The sequence below is a fragment of the Chelonoidis abingdonii genome, chromosome 25, assembly GCF_003597395.2.
Source record: "Chelonoidis abingdonii isolate Lonesome George chromosome 25, CheloAbing_2.0, whole genome shotgun sequence".
Classification (NCBI taxonomy): domain Eukaryota; kingdom Metazoa; phylum Chordata; order Testudines; family Testudinidae; genus Chelonoidis; species Chelonoidis abingdonii.
Window position 1 is genome coordinate 10,573,175 of NC_133793.1, and position 16,417 is coordinate 10,589,591.

At 48.8% G+C, this 16,417-nt stretch overlaps 2 protein-coding genes across 5 annotated transcripts in view; one reads left to right on the plus strand and one right to left on the minus strand.

Moving 5' to 3' along the window:
- The window catches only part of SLC9A1 (solute carrier family 9 member A1), a 63,420-nt gene extending 57,174 nt beyond the window's left edge, over window positions 1-6,246 (minus strand). The window contains exon 1 of the mRNA XM_075060834.1: window positions 5,546-6,246. The gene's annotated coding sequence lies outside the window, so the exon portion shown is untranslated. The remainder of the gene's footprint in view (window positions 1-5,545) is intronic.
- A 153-nt stretch (window positions 6,247-6,399) lies between these two features.
- WDTC1 (WD and tetratricopeptide repeats 1) overlaps window positions 6,400-16,417 on the plus strand; it is a 42,228-nt gene continuing 32,210 nt past the window's right edge. Inside the window, exons 1-2 of one of the 4 annotated variants that reach the window (XM_075060835.1) lie at window positions 6,400-6,761; window positions 15,952-16,013. The gene's annotated coding sequence lies outside the window, so the exon portion shown is untranslated. The remainder of the gene's footprint in view (window positions 6,762-15,951; window positions 16,014-16,417) is intronic. The other 3 variants (XM_032802895.2, XM_032802893.2, XM_075060837.1) reach the window with 3 other exon arrangements.

Here is a 16,417-nt window from a genome sequence, read left to right on the forward strand (position 1 = left end):
CAGATCGAGGGACGTGATCATTCCCCTCTATTCGGCATTGGAGAGGCCTCACCTGGAGTACTGGGTCCAGTTTTGGGCCCCACACTATAAGAAGGATGTGGGAAAATTGGAAAGAGTCCAGGGAAGGGCAACAAAAATGATTAGGGGGCTGGAGCACATGACTTATGAGGAGAGGCTGAGGGAACTGGGATTGTTTAGTCTGCAGAAGAGAAGAACGAGGGGGGAGTTGATAGCTGCTTTCAACTATCTGAAAAGGGGTTCCAAAGAGGATGTATAGACTGTTCTCAGTTGTATCAGAGGACAGAACAAGGAGTAATGGTCTCAAGTTGCAGTGGGGGAGGTTTAGGTTGGATATTAGGAAAAACTTTTCACTAGGAGGGTGGTGAAGCACTGGAATAGGTTCCCTAGGGAGGTGGTGGAATCTCCTTCCTTAGAGGTTTTTAATGTCAGGCTTGACAAAGCCCTGGCTGGGATGATTTAGTTGGGGCTGGTCCTGCTTTGAGCAGGGGGTTGGACTAGATACCTCCTGAAGTCTCTTCCAACCCTGACATTCTATGATACATACTGGACAAGCAAATTCATTTGCAAGGAAGTCCTGGACTTTAATCTATAGAAAGAGCTTTGTCACATGCTCCTGAGTAGGGCCCTATTCCTGAACTATTAACCATGATGAGAGTTTTGCCATTGGTTACAGTAGGAGCAGGAACAATCTTCCTCCTGCAGAAATCAATGGCAAAATTCCCATTAACTTTAAAAGGAGTTACAATTCCTAGGAACATGCAGGTAAAGAGACACTTGTCCAGGGCACTCACCTGGGCTGGTTCTCTTCTGGAAATAGTGCCCAGAGTAATTAGGTTAAATCTTTCCATCTCCACAAAGGTGCCAGACTTATCTAGATCACTCAGTAATAGTGGTAAGTAGGTGTAAATTCCCTAGACTCTGAAAACAGGATGTTTGCCAATTAGGACGTGGGCTCCAAATTAATTTTTTTGCTATTTTGGTCAGACATTTCACAATCAGCTTGACTGAAAGTAACTGTAGCTGGGCAATATCTCCTGATGGACCCCTACAGTGCAGAAACATACAGTACTCTTCCATTCATCAAGGCCCAGTGCAGACTACTAGTTATTCATGATTCACATTTTATGGGAGGAGTCGAACTATCTACCGGAGATACCCTCTATGAATTTTAGAACATGCATTTACCTTCACGCCAGGAGGAAGCCTAATTAATTCAGTTTAAGCTTCCTGATCTGCAAGAAATACAACTGTATGGAACAAGCAAACAGGCCTTTAAAAGTACACAATGAAGGTAGGGCCTGTCATCCTTCTAATTTCCTTTTCAGAAAGTAAAGGCAAGACCCTCCCACAGCATCCCAAACCAAGATGCACTTAATATCCCACAATTTAGAACTCATGGGAGCACCAATAGCCTTACCTTATGCAAGTTCCAAAAGCCCTTTCTCAGTTATATATGCACATCGTCCATGCAGAATTCAGCCCCACTGGAGCCATAATGGAGGAATTTTGCAACATAACTTGCCCTTCTATGGCATCCTTGATCAGAGGATCAAAAAGTGCTTCACAAACATTGTTGAATGAGAGGTAAGCATTATTTATAGCCATCTCACAGATGGGGTAAATGGGAGACTACAGTGAAGTCGCATCATAGGCGCATTTAACTTACATGATTTTAACTAAATGCGCTCGACAAAACAAAAAACAAAAAAGAGAAAAATAATTTATACACTGTACCTGCAGTGGGGGTGATTCCGCCCGCCATTCCACTCAATGAGTGTTTGACTATGTGATTTTCGCCTTATGCACTGACTTCAGAACCTAACCCCTGCATAAGATGCGACTCCCCTGTGCATTGTCCTAAATCATATAATGAGGAAGTGGAAGATCTCAACACAGAAACCAGAAATCCTGACTACCTAGCCCATGCACTGGCCATTAGACCACACAGCTATTAATGTTTTTGTATCTCTGCTACAGTCTATCCCTATATCTGACCCATTTATTTCTTGGTTCCTACTGCTTTTTTCATTCATGAAGAATATCCTAGCATGTCTCTCTCCTTTTAAGAGATTTTTTACATCCTCCCGCTGTTTCTCCCAGCTGATTGTAACTTATGATCAGCTGAGCAAAGTAGATGAGATGCAGCTGTCCTTCCCGTCTTGATTCTCCGCCACATCCCCTTGTAAGCCAATCCAAAAGATGACTGGAATGGTGTGGCTTTTCTCCTCTCTACCTCTGATGTGTGCAGCAAAAACATGGGAAGTAAATAATATACTATTTAATTTTGCTTTTCATTATAATTGGCGTGGGCTAACATTTAGCACCTGCAAATGCAGGGTCTATTCCATGCTCCGCAATCAACTTGCTAGGTGACCTTGGGCAAATCACTTCATCTCTCTCTCTACACTCCAGCTTCTTCTTCTGAATGACAGAGGTGGTAATGTCACTTGTCTACCTGGCAGAGTGTTGTGAGGCTTAATAATAAACACATATAAAAGACAGATTCTCCCATACAAGGTGTTGTACAGGTGCAAAGCATTATGATTTAAGTACAGAGGCTAATTTAAAAATGGAAATGAAAAATAAAGCATAATGAAAATAGAATGCTGATCATACAAAGCTTATTCAGTGCATAAAAGCAGTCAGATAAGATAAATCTACTTGGTTCTCTCTCATATAAGAACACTAGATACTGGATCACATGGGACCTGTTTTCCTAATAATTCCATAACAGAAGCCCTAATAAGATATAATATGAACTAGATGAGATTATTTCAACCCCTTGCACATTCAGAATTTCATGAATATAAGTCTTCATATAATGCATATGTATAACATCACTTACTTGACACTTGTGGCACCTTAGAGACTAACAAATTTGCAGATACAGATTAATACAGCTGCTACTCTGAAACCTTAACACTGCAATAGAGAATGTAATCTTGAAATTCCCAAATTTCGTTGTTTACATTCCCAATTCAAGTGGTGTGTTATTACCCAAAGATTTTGGCTTTTTATTATTAAAGAGAGTGGGAGACAAGAATTGGGTGTTTATTGAGCATTTAATTTAAATGATGTGATAAATGTCTATTTTCATTTGAGTGTTGTAAAATGGAAGAATCATCAGTTCTCATCTCAAGGCAGTTTTATTCCATTCTTCCTGCATGTTTCTTAAGACAGAAAATCCAGCAATCCCCTTTCAAGTGAGTTGTGTAAAAGATCATGTATATAACATGTATATTAGGCAAGTGGGAAGGAGAATACTTTGGTTACATTCCCAGCTTTGTCACCAATTTCCTGTGTGACCTTGAGAAAGTCAAACTCTCAGGACCTGACACTCAGAGCCTCCTGAAAACCTGCAGCTCTTGGGACTTTCAGTTGTAGTTGTGCATGCCCCCCACCTCTGAAAACCAGGCCCTGTATTCCTCCATTTCCCCACCTGTTAAATAGGATAATGACACCTATGTGCTAGGAGCCTCTGTGGCTTAATTAGTTTTTGTAAAGTGCTTAGAGAACCCCAGATGGAAGGCATTAAATAACTGGAAAATATTGTAAAGAAGGTTAGGCTATAGGAACAGGAGTAATGGATTCTGACTTTAAAAAAAAAAAAATGACTTAATCTGGCGTTAGCAGTGTTGTTGTAGCCATGTTGGTCCCAAGATATTAGACAGATGAGGTGGGTGAGGGAATATTGAACCAACTTGTGTTGGTGAAAGGCACAAGCTTTGAGCTACACAGAGCTCTTCTTGTCTGGGAAAGGTAAGCTAAATACAAGGTGGAACAGATTGTTTAGCATAAGTAGTTAACACATTTTATAAGAGGCATTCAAGATGAAGTGGCCAGTTAACACCTCTTCAGTCATAGGACAAAAAAGGGGGTTAGTGGGTTATATATTGTTATAATAAACCATAAATCCAGTGTCTCTATTCAGTCCAGAGTAGGAGCCATGTTAGTCTGTATCAGCAAAAAGAATGTACTTCTGGTTCTATTCAGTCCATGATTTTAGTATCTAGCAAAGTTATGAATTTAAATTCCCAGGCTCATAGGTGCCGACTCCGTGGGTGCTCCAGCCCTGGAGCACCCACAGGGAAAAATTAGTGGGTGCTCTGCACCACCAGTAATAATAAATAAAATAATAAAACTTTGAGATATACTTATCTCAGAACTGGAAGGGACCCCAAAAGGTCACTGAGTCCAGCTCCCTGCCTTCACCAGCAGGACACAACTGATTTTGTCCCAGATCCCTAAATGGCCCCCTCAAGGATTGAACGCAACCCTGAGTTTAGCAGGCCAATGCTCAAACCACTGAGCTATCCCTCCTGCAGTCAACCCTCCTGCCTTGAGCCTCTTGCTGCATCCTGCAACCCACATCCCAACTCCCTACCCTGAGCCCCTGCCACACCCCACCTGCACCCCCTGGGGGCAGGGAGGGAGCGGAGTTGGGGTGGCGATTTTGGGGAAGGGGTTGGAATAGGGGCAGGGAAGGGGTGGGAAGAGGCGAGGCAGAGTGGGGCCTTATGGAAGGGGTGGAGTGGGGGCAAGGGCAGCGGGAATGAGGTGTTAGTAGATTGGCCTGAGGGCCGCATTGTTAGTCCTCGTGGTCATTTGAGTTTGAGACCCCTGGTGTATAGGGAGGTGACATCCATGGTGGCAAGGACAGTATTCTGAGGAAGGTTGTTAATCTTGCAGAGTTTCTGGAGAAAGTCAATTGTGTCCTGTGAGACCTTCTCAAGAAAGTGGATAGATGTGACGGTGATAGTATCGCCATTTTCAATGAGACATACCACAAGAGGAAGCCAAAAAAGATAACAAGCGATTGCCCAATTAGAGATAGTAGTTGGTCATTGGTTCTCTGGGTTTCAGTGTGTGTGTGTGGAGGGGGGACACACACTCATGGAGCTTACATATAGTAGCTGTTTTAAGAAGCTGCTGCTCCTTCTGCAAAAGTTGGAGAAGGCAGAAGCAGTTTTCTCCTGCAATGATGTCAGGGTTGAACCTGGAGGCATGGGACTGTGGTTTTAAATGCACCTTAAACTAGTAAATATTAGTAAAGGATTTAAAATATTTAATTGCAAACTAAAGGATATTTTGATTTTATATGGAGTCTAATGATTCTTGGAATTTTAGTAACTATAAATTTTTGCATTTTTCTAATCAGTTGATTGTGACTTAACCTCACTTACCATGACAAGCCCTAATCAGCATTGTATTTCCTGCCCCAGGACTCTGATCTGAAAAGTGAGGCACAAAAAAATTTTCTGTTAGTCGGTAAAACAAAGAGCAATGTTTAGTTCTCTCAGAACCACAGGGATCTGTGCTTGAAAGATGAAGCAAGGGACCATTTTTGCAAACAGTGCCACCACCTGGAAAAAATACTTTAACACAGCAAAAAGGTCCAAGCCTGGAGCTTCCTAAGATAAGACCAAGTTCCTCATTTGATTTCTAGGACAGTTTGGTATGCAGACCAGAGAGTCAAGCTTAGGCATTTGGGTGTTCCTGGCAAGACTTGGACATGTCCACTTACCTCACTGGACTCTAGATGATTTCACGTTGCTCCTTGAGGTGTTACTGCAGAAGGTGGATATAGTCTATAAGGTGCCACAGGATTCTCTGCTGCTTTTATAGTGAATACTGCAAGCTAGAGAGTCAGAACAGCCTATGCTCTAGAGTAGGCCAAAGGGAGACAGGACACAGCACTGTTGGGCTGGAACGCAAGGCTGGGGCTCAGGAGGAGAATGACCCTGTAACGTGTTAACAGGTGAGACTGGGCTTGCGGGACACTTGGAAACCATAATGGGTTGGAGCAGGACTCTAGCCTGGGAGGCTGAGTTCCAAGCAGACCAGGTGCCATGCAGAACTACAGCATGAGATGGGGATTTGGAGCTACCTGGCTGCTGTGGGATGCAGCAGGAGTGTAGGGTGGGGACGGCCCAAGGAAACATGTCTAGCAGGAGGCAGAGGCCAGGGCTCAGGAAAGCCTAGGGGGCCTGAGGGGTGGGTGGGTGAAAGGGAGCCAGGGGCTTCGCTTGGCCTGAAGACTTGGTGGGTGGATGGAGAGGCTGTAGGCTCAGCATGGCCTAGGGACCTGGCAGGCTAAGGGGGTGAGGCTGGGGCTGCCCAGGAGCCTGGCTGGAGGAGAGCGCACATGAACAGGCAGGGAGGTAGCAGTTTGCACCGCGCCCCCCAGCGGGGCTTGCGCTTATCAACTCCTCTTATAGTCTAGCATGGGCCGCCCGCCCTCCTTGCACAAACTACAACTCCCAGCAGGCGCAGCGGCGCTCCAACCCCCGCCTCTCTTGACGCATCTGCGGGCAGATTGGCTCAAACCGCTTGCCGAGCTGGGAATCCCTTTGGTCGGGGCAGCTGTCACTCCGAGCGCGGGCAGATAGACGTGATAAGCGAGGGAAGGGGGATTCTAGAAGCGAATCCGCGTGTTTGCGTGGCGTAAGCGCTGCCGCGGGGAAGGGGTGGTGGCGCAGTTAGCGTGGCGCAGGCGCAGTGCAGGGGGAGTTTACTGAGCCCTAGACAGCTGGAGGAGATAAACAGAGGAGGGGGCTGGGGAGGGAGGGAGTCCCAGCCAGCCTGGGGCTGCGGAGCATGGCGAGGGGCTAGGGCGGCCAGCCCCACCCGCCCGCCGAGGGATCCTCCTGGCCCGGCCCGGGGGCCGGGCTGTCGCCTGCATGGATGGAGCCTCTCAACTTCCACTCGCTGCGGAGCGTGCGCGCTGAGGAGGCCTGACAGTTAACACCGCCCCCCCCCCCCCCCCGCCGCCCACTGACCCCTGCCCCTCCCCCCCCCCCGGCTAGGTTAACTTCCCCTCCCCCACTTACACTCCCGGCCCTGTCCTGTTCCTCCGCCCGTAACGCCAGCCCCACGCCACCTGTACCCCTGTCCCCCCACCCCCAGTACTGCCCCCCCCCGCCGCCACTGTACCCCCTGTCCCCCCCACACCCGCCAGGTAACTGCCCCCCCGCCGCCACTTGACCCCTGCCCCCTTCCCCCCCCCCCGGCTAGGTAACTGCCTCGCCCCCGCCAGACCCACTGTCCCCTGTCCCCCCCACCCGCCACGTAACTGCTCGCCCCCCGCCGTGCCACGGTAAACTGCCCCCCACCACTACTTTACCCCTTGCCCCACCTTCCGCCCCCCCGCCAGGTAAATGCCCGCCCCCGCCGCCACTGTACCCCTGTCCCCCCCACCCCCCGCCATGGTAACTGCCCCCCCCCGCCGCCCACTGGTACCCTGTCCCCCCCACCCCCGCAGGTAACATGCCCCCCCGCCCGCCACTGTAACCCCTGTTCCCCCCCACCCCCGCCAGGGGTCACTGCCCCCCCCCGCCGCCACTGTATACCCCTTGCCCCCTCCCCCCCGGCTAGGTAACTGCCCCCCCCGCGTCCCCCCCTTCCTGTACTGCCCCTCCCGTCCGTGCGATACATCAGCGACCGCCCGCACTTCGCTCCTGCTCTCCCCACCCCCGCAGGTAACATGCTCGCCCCCCACCGCCACTTGTACCCCATGTCCCCTTCCCCCCGCCATGGTAACTGCCTCGCCCCCCCACCACCCGCCACGTACTCCCTGTCCCCTTCCCTCCCCGCCAAGGATAAACTGCCTCGCCCCCACCGCCACTTGTTACCCCTGTCCCCCCACCCCGCCGGTAACTGCTCGCCCCCCCGCCACCAATGTACCCCCATGCCCCTCTTCCCCCCGCTAGGTTAACTGCCCCCGCCCCAACCACTATACCCCTGTTCCCCCCACCCTCGCCAGGTAACTGCCTCGCCCCCGCCGCCACTTGTACCCTCCCCTTCCCCCCCCGCTAGGTAACTGCCTCACCCCCGGCTAGGTAACTGCCCCCACCACCCACTGTACCCCCTGTCCCCCCCCCACCCGTTGCCAGGAACTGCCCTCGCCCTCACGCCACTATACCCCTTCCGCCCGGCCTAGGTAACTGCCCCCACCACACTGTACCCCCTACCTCTCCACCCCTGCCAGGATAACTGCTGCTTCCCCCATGGCTAGGTAACTCCCCCTTCCCCTACATATCACCCCTGTCCTGCCCCCTCCCCCGTCCCCGGTCAAACTGCCCCAAAACCCACCATACTGACCACCTGTCCCCCACCCTCGCCAGTAACTGCCTCGCCCCCCGCCGCCACTGTACCCCTGTCCCCTACCCCCGGCTAGGTAACTGCCCCCCCAAACTAGTACCTCGCTCTCCCCCGCCAGGTAACTGCCCTCGCCCCCCGCCGCCACTGTACCCCTACCCCATTTCCCCCCACCAGGTAACTGCCTCGCCCCCACCGCCACTTTACCCCTACCCCCTTCCCCGCCAGGTAACTGCTCGCCCCCCACCGCCACTGTCCCCCTACCCCTTTCCCCCCGCCAGGTAACTGGTCTATGCCCCCCGCTGCCACTGTACCCCTGCCCCCCTCCACTCCCCCGGCTAGGTAACTACCCTCCCCCACTCACCCCTGGCCCTGTCCCCTGTTCCCCCTGCCCCGGTAACTTGCCCAACCCCACCACCACCTGTCCCCCCTGGTCCCCCCCCACCCTCAGCCAGCGTAACTGCCTCGCCCCCCCACCGCCCACCTGTACCCCTTACCCCTTCCCCCCCGCCAGGTAACGCCCGCCCCCGCCCCACTGTTACCCCTGCACCCTCCCCCCCGGCTTAGGTAAACTGCCCCCCCCCACCACTAACCCCTGTTCCCCCCACCCCCCAGGTAACTGCTGCTCCCCCGGGCTAGGTAACTCCCTCCCTTCCCCTACTATACCCCTGTCCTGCCCCTCCCCCCGCCCGGTAAACTGCCTCCCCCTGCCACTCCATCTCCTGTCTCCCCTTCTCCATGTCTAGGTAATTGCCCCCTCCTCACTTTACCCCCTCCTCTCCTCCTCCCTTGCTATCTCTTTCCCCCCTCCCCCGGCTCTAGCTCCCTACCTCCACACACACTACCCTGGCCTGTCCTACGCCCTTCCCCTCCCCATCCCACCATTAACTTGCCCCCCAACCCCCTGCCACTATACTCCTGTCCTGCACCCTCCCCCTGGTTAGGTAACTGCACCCTACCTCCTTGCTCCCTAACCTATTACACCGCCAACCCAGTCCGTGACTTCCCCGCCCGCCTCTATACCCCTGGCCCTGTGTCTCTTCTCCCCCCCCAACTAGGTAATTGCCCCTCCCCTATTACATCCCTGGCCCTGGCCCTACCCCCTTGCTAGGTAACTGTCTCTTCCCCCATTACACCCCTGGCCCTGCCAGAAAACTGCTCCCCCTCCCTGGCTATACCCTGTCCCCCCACCAGGCAACTACCCAATTCCACTGCTACAGCCCTGGCCTTAGCAAGTAACTGCCCCCTTTCTCTGCCACTACTCCCTCTGCCCCTCAGGCCCTCCTCCCCTGGTGAGGTAACTGGCCCCCAGCCCTGCTAGGTAACAGCCCCATCCTTCTTCTGCTACCCCCCCCCCGTCCTGCCATGCAATTGCCCCCTGCCCTGACAGGTGACTGCCCCCTCTTCATGTCCTCACTGCTGTATTCTCATGACAAGTAACTACCTACTCTCCTCCCTGCTACACTCTCTGCCCTACGGCTCCCAAGTAACTGCTTCTGTCCCTACAGTGTCAGTCCTTTCTCCTCCTGCCCCCAACAAGTAACTGTCCCTCTGCCTCCCCTCCCTCTGCGTGTCTGTCTGCCCTTTGCATACCTACTGCCGTTGCATGACCCCTGGCAGGTAATTGCTTGTCCACTCTCTTAAATAACTGCTTCCTTCCCTGTCTGTGCCCCCCTTCCCCATGCCTTCCCTGTTCTCCCCACTTTCTTCTCCATCCCTGTCTGGTAACTTTCCCCTCTCCTCTTATTTCCCTTGCCCTGACATTTCTCCCATAGACACCTTTCCAGCTTCCTCTCCCTTGACAGGTGATGTGCTGCCCTCCCTCCTCCTGACTCCCAGCCAAGTGACTGTCACCTCCTTTGTTCCTCCCAGGTATCTAGGGTTATTCCATAGAGACACCCGTCTCTGGACAGTTGGGTTTGAAAACCTAGTACATGTCTGAGTTTGTTTAAAAACAAAACAAAGACCCTCCACAAACACTGCCCCAACCAAGCTGATCCTTCTGAGAAGTCACTTGCAGGATTTTAGGAGTAGGGAGTGGAGCCCTGCAACATGACCTGAACCCGATGGGACCCACTGCAAGTGTTGGAGTTGGATCAGTTGGGAAAAGAACGAGATCAGTTGGGGTTAGATTTGCTCTCTTCCTCCTCCTCATAGGGTCAGTGTGGTGGCAGCTGCATGCAGCAGTGGCAGCCTTTCTGCAGTCCACCATCCCTAGCTGCAGTGTGTGTTGCAGATTGAGTGTGCCAAGGCGCGGCGGTACCTCTCACTCTGCAGTGCACACACAACAGGCAGTGGTGGATGGGGAATAGGGGCATCTGCACGTGTAGGTGCCATGCTGACCCCATGGGCAAGAGGGGGTGATGGCAGCTATGGCATTGGCTCACCATTGGTAGGGTCAAAAAAACTACTCAACCCTCTCTGGCTTGGGCTGGGCCTAAAAATTAATCCCGAGCCGTTTTTCTAGAAGAGAGGATATTTTACTTCTGTGTTTGGCATTGGTGGGACTGCACTGGAATCCTGTGTCTAAGTTCTGAGGTTCCCAATTCAAGAAGGATGTTGATCAGTTAGAGGATTCAGAGAAGAGCCCCCAACACAATTAAGGGATTGGAAAACATGCCTTTTAGTGGCAGGCTCAAGGAGCTCCATCTAGTTAACTTTCACTTTAAACTAAGAGGTGGTTAAGTCTGTAAGTACCTGCATGGGGGACAAATATTGATAATGGGTTCTCCAGTCTATTGGACAAAGGTATATCAAGAGCCAAGGGCTGGAAGGTGAAGCTGGACACATTCAGATAGGAAATGAGGCATACATTTTTAACAGTGAGAGTAGTTGACCACTGGAGCAATTTACCACTGGTAATGGATTCTCAGTCACTGGCAACTTTTAAACCAAGACTGGATGTTTTCTTAAAAGATGTGTTCTAGCTCAAACAGAATTACTTTGAGGGAGTTATGTGGCCTGTGTTATGCAGGAAATCGGACCAGATGGGCGCAATGGTTCCTCTTGGCCTTGGAATTGATAAACTGTGCCTGGGGGTTGCCAGGCCTTTGTTGCTCCTGCTGTTGGACCCCTTCCTCTGCCAGGCCAGTGAGCCACTTGCACCTACGGGCTGTTGTGCTTCTTATTTTCCCCTCTCATCCCAAGAGAGTGATTATGCCAGTTTAGGGATGAGTGGCTGTGGAAAAGTGCCATTTAGATTAAGTTAGCAATATTACTGCCCATGCTGTATCTGTTGTGTGGGTTAGTTCATTCTGGGCACATCCAAACTCCTCTGTGGCAGAAAGCTAAGAACCCTTCCATATTGTGAACTGGTGCTGTCAAATCCCTAGTTGCTTTCCCACCTACCTCAATCCCATGCTAACCAGCTTCTTTCACTGATGGCCCAGATTGTTGAAGTGTTAGCAGCTCTGTCCCCGTTCTCTTTCTCCTTGTCCCTAGGAGTTGACTGCTGCTGACAGCACCTCGTGCTGTGTTTCTGCTCCCCACTAGCTTATTTCTCCTTCCTTTCTAAATCTCATAAAAAGGGAATCTTATCAAAGAGCAGTGACATTGTGGTAGGCATAGGGGAAAGAGGTGGGTGAAGCTAATGCATTGGTGAGTACCAGTTTGTGTTGGATGGGTGAAAATAGTTTGTATGTTGAGGGGGAAGGTCGTGAAAGTTTTTCCTTGAGATAAATTGTATTTCCGAAAGGACCATGGGGAGGTAGAAATCAAAAAATGGTGTGTCCCCCCCTTTTTTTTTTTTGGCCTTGGATTTACAGTCTGAAAACCCTGAATTATGTCCAAAAGGTTTGGGATTAGATCACTCATTTAATGACAACCTCTGTGGTTTCCTAGTGGACTCCTATTCACTTGGCATTGGCAGAACTTTTTTGAAGAGTAACTGATACCAGATTTTAACTTTGAAGTACAAAAACTGTCAAGCTCGCAGGAAACTTTTGTATACATGCAGTAAGGTATGCATGTATAAGAGAGGTGTGTAGGAGGGGTGATTTTTGGAGAGGAAAGCTAGTTAGTGGGTTAAACTAAATCTGCTGTTCATACAAAAATCTAGTAGGATTCTGAGATTCAAAATAGATCAAAAACTACAGCTATCTGCATTTTAACTGTAGTGACTTCCTGCTGGGAACAGTTGGAGTTTACCAAGAAGGCACATAGTGTTCTTGAACAATTAGCAGGACCACTGGGTGAACTGGTCTGGTAAATCTTGTAACTCTTTTGTGGAGTGCTTTGGGAGTGTCTTTCCAGGAAACTGCTGCTGTCTGTGTTCCTAAAGTATTGTAACTCCACAAACATTAACTGGCAGGCTGGTGAGGCCAAAGCCTGTAGGATTCTGCTGATCATTAACTTTTGGCTGCAAACTTTAAGAGATCAAACATTGCAAAGTGTCAGCTTCCTTTCTAAACCTCGTCTGTTCTCTAGCATCACTTGCACAGGATTGTTCAGTTATGAATTATGAAAAAGTGCTACAGAGAATGGGGAATTTGGGGTGGGGAAGAGTGTGAGAAGAGTGTACGGATGAAATCCCATCTGCAGTATCTTCAGACTTTGTGGAACGGTGGGTGGCAGGTAATTAAAGGAAAAATCTGTTCTGGATTAACTGAGTTGATTATAAGGACAACTGCATGAGGTTTGTATGGGAAATATGTTCTGATGTGGCCTAATACCCTGGCCTGTTTTATATTGCTTTAGTTTTTTAGTAGTATAAGAGTTCAATGTTGCATGTACCCAGAGTGAAGTTACCCACAGTGCAGATATTGCATTGGTAGTAATGGTGTAAGTTTACCCTAGAATGTGGCACAATGGTAGGGAGCAATCCTCTCTTCCCAAAGGGGGGAGGGATAGCTCAGTGGTTTGCGCATTGGCCTGCTAAACCCAGGATTGTGAGTTCAATCCTTGAGGGGGCCACTTACGGATCTGGGGCAAAAATCAGTACTTGGTCCTGCTAGTGAAGGCAGGGGACTGGACTTCTTGATCTTTCAAGGTCCCTTCCAGTTCTAGGAGACAGGTATATCCCCTATTATTATTATTATGCCAGTGTCTGCTTGAGGGTCTTCTAAATGCATTTGCCCCTTTGCCTCTCAGACTACCAACAGGGAGGGGAAATTCTGATGATGATTTTGTGACATGGATACTCTACTAGGAACAGATCTGAAACACACCCACTTGTTTTGCACAAATCATAGAAAAGCCAAAGGTGACTAATTCTCTATTGTCACTGGGTTGAATCCAGCCCAGATCCTGAAGGTGAGAAGGCTCTGTCTCACTACTAATTCCTTGACATACCCAGTCCCCCTACCTCATAGCAGAAAAAAGTCTTATTTTAGAGGGGAGAGATCAGGAAAATGGAGGATATTGGACTTTCTGATCTTGTCTCTGACCGAGATGCTAATACTGAACCTTAAGGTAACACAATCATTCAATTAGTGCTTTCTCTCTTGGTGGAGGATGTTATATGGAGTGCAGGGAAAGAAACAAAGTGAATGAAGAGATGGGAATGAAAAGGAATTCCTAGTAAAGGAAAGAAAATGGTAGAAGCTAGTTGGAGTCACAGGTGGGATGAAGAAAAATGTGGTAGTATTAAACCAAGCCTTGTAAAAGTAGATCTGATGCCCCTTATAGTTCTAAATATTAGCTGGCTTCCAAGGCATGGCCTGAGGTTCTTCCATACGGTATTGGGTCCCACAGTACTTCCTGGAAAACCTTGGGGTTTTCCTGCAACCTCTCTGTCCCATCTGAGTTTTGTAACCTGATCTGTGTCATAGCTTGAGGTGCTGTTGCTACAGACTGTGATGGGGCATTATGATGCTGGGGACATTCAAGAAACTTCCTGACAAAATACTGCTAGCTATATGGTTCAGAACTATATATAAAATAAATAAAATTAAACCAGCTTGCTTTTAAACATATTTCAGCCGGGGTGGCACAAAACATGCTTTTTTGAATAACTAGGAAATATCTAAAAATGAGCCATATGGGCCGAGAGACCTGCTGCTAGATAAACTTACATTGACTGATACATTCTGTTGGGGTTAACGAATGTGCATGCCCTTTTGTGGGCCATCCAGTAACCATTTGGCTAAGAATAACTGGAAGCCCTTAGATGTACTTCCCAGGAGATCCATAAGGTATAAAAGCCTTAATCTAAACTTTATTTTGGGATCTGTTTCTAGATTAATCAGGGACTATATCTTTAAATCTTAAGAGTAAGATAGCATGGCTAGCAGAGTGGTACTCCGGTTTATTAACAATGAGCGCTTATATAGTGCTCATTATCTGCAAAGCACTTTAAACACCAGCTAGCCCATGCAACACTCTTGTGGGTTAGGTACGCATCAAACATATGACAAAAGTGAGTGTGATTTGCACATGCTGTCAAACTGGGGGTTGGGGGGGGGGTTGCTTTTACTTGTAGTTTTGAATTCTGATCCTCTCCTCCCTTGACAAATTGGAGAATTGGTCTGAAATCAACAAGATGAAATGTAATAAAGACAAGTGCAAAGTACTATGCTTAAGAAGGAAAAAATCAAATACACAATTACAAAATGGGCAATAGCCGGCAAGGCAGTAGTAGTGCTGTAAAGGATCTGGGGGCTATAGTGGATCACAAATCAAATGACTCAACAGTGATGCGGTTGCGGAAAAGGCTATTATTCTGGGGTGTATTAAAAGGAGTGTTGTATGTAAGACATGGTGGGTAATTGTCCTGCTCTATTGGCATTGGTTGGGGGCTCAACTAGAATATTTTGGCCAGTTCTGAGCGCTGCCACTCTTTAAGAAAGATGTGGACAAATTGGTGGGAGTCCAGAAGAGAGCAGCAAAAATGATAAAAGGTTTAGAGAACCTGACCTATGAAGAAAGGTTTGAAAAAAACTAGGCATGTTTAGTCTTGAGAGAAAAGATGGAAGAGGGAGGAACCTGATAAATCTTCAAATTTGTAACAGTCCTTAACATAGAGGATGGTGGTCAATTGTTCTCCATGTCCACTGAAGGTAGGACAGGAAGTACTTGGTTTAATCTGTAACAAGGGAAATTTAGATAAGATGTTAGGAAAAACTTTCGAACTATAATGGTAGTTAACCTCTGGAGTAGGCTTCCAAGGGAGGTTGTGGAATCCCCATGGTTTTTAAGAACAGGTTAGACAAACACCTTTGAGAGATGATCTAGGTGTCCTTGGTCCTGCCTCGGTACAATACAGGGGGCTGGACTAGATGACCTCTCGAGGTCTCTCTAGTTCTAACTTTCTTTGACTTTCCCAGGACTACAGACCATGTCTGATTTAGGATTAGAAGTTGGGAGTTCCTGGTTCCCAGTCCCCTTCTCAAACCAATAGGTGATGATTCAGTGCCTGCAGTCCAACTGGATAGATGTTAAGTTTTAAAATAAGTTATCTTGAAGGATTTAGGATCTTGCAGGCTTGGTTCACTGCTTAACAGGTCTTCAGAAGGAGTAGATGAAGAAAGCAATTTTTCAAACTTTGTCTCCAAACCATCACCACTTCCAAGACACACAGACTTACAAAATTCTTCCAGACCAGTGTTTAAAATCTTATAAAAGTCAGAATCAAGACCAAATTCTTAATGGGCGAAAGTGAACTGCTTACACTCATACTTTCCGGCTTGACCATTTTATCCCAAGCCATTCCCCTCTTGCTCTTGTATCAGCCAAATGTCCTTTCTCGAATAAGGGGCATGGGCGGGGGGGTATTTAATAGAACTGCAAATTGTTCAGTGCAGAGGTGATAGTGACTTTAAGTTGGGACAGTCCTTAGCAAAGACACGTATCTTGTTGTAAAAGTAACTTGCCCTTTTCCCTCTTTTTGACATTTAGTACTGATAATACACAGGATTGGCAGACCTGAAGCAGAAATCCTTCATATCACTGCAGAACAGGTACAGCATGGGAAGCAATGTGGCTTTTATGTGCCCTGTGCCACTAATATTCCTAAATCGTGCCCTGGAATGACCACAAGTACAGGCAAAAGGGTAGCTGAGCCCTGTTGACTGCTCTGAGAATCCTAACAAAAGGCTTCATTGGCAGTTATGTGGATGCTTGTCCACTGAGAGCAAAACTGTGACCTCCCAAACTCATTCCAAATGAGCTTCCGCACAGCTGGCCAGCTGTGCGTAACACCCTTCTGGTTACAGCAAAACTGAGCTGAGTCTTAATGGTCAAATAAGTTGAGAAGCTCCATATCTCATTACTCAATCCTGAAAGCCGGCCACTTTCTCAAGAATAGTGCATGACTGGCTTGTCACCATCAGCTCTGGACTAAACAAAGACTGTGAATGGCTTG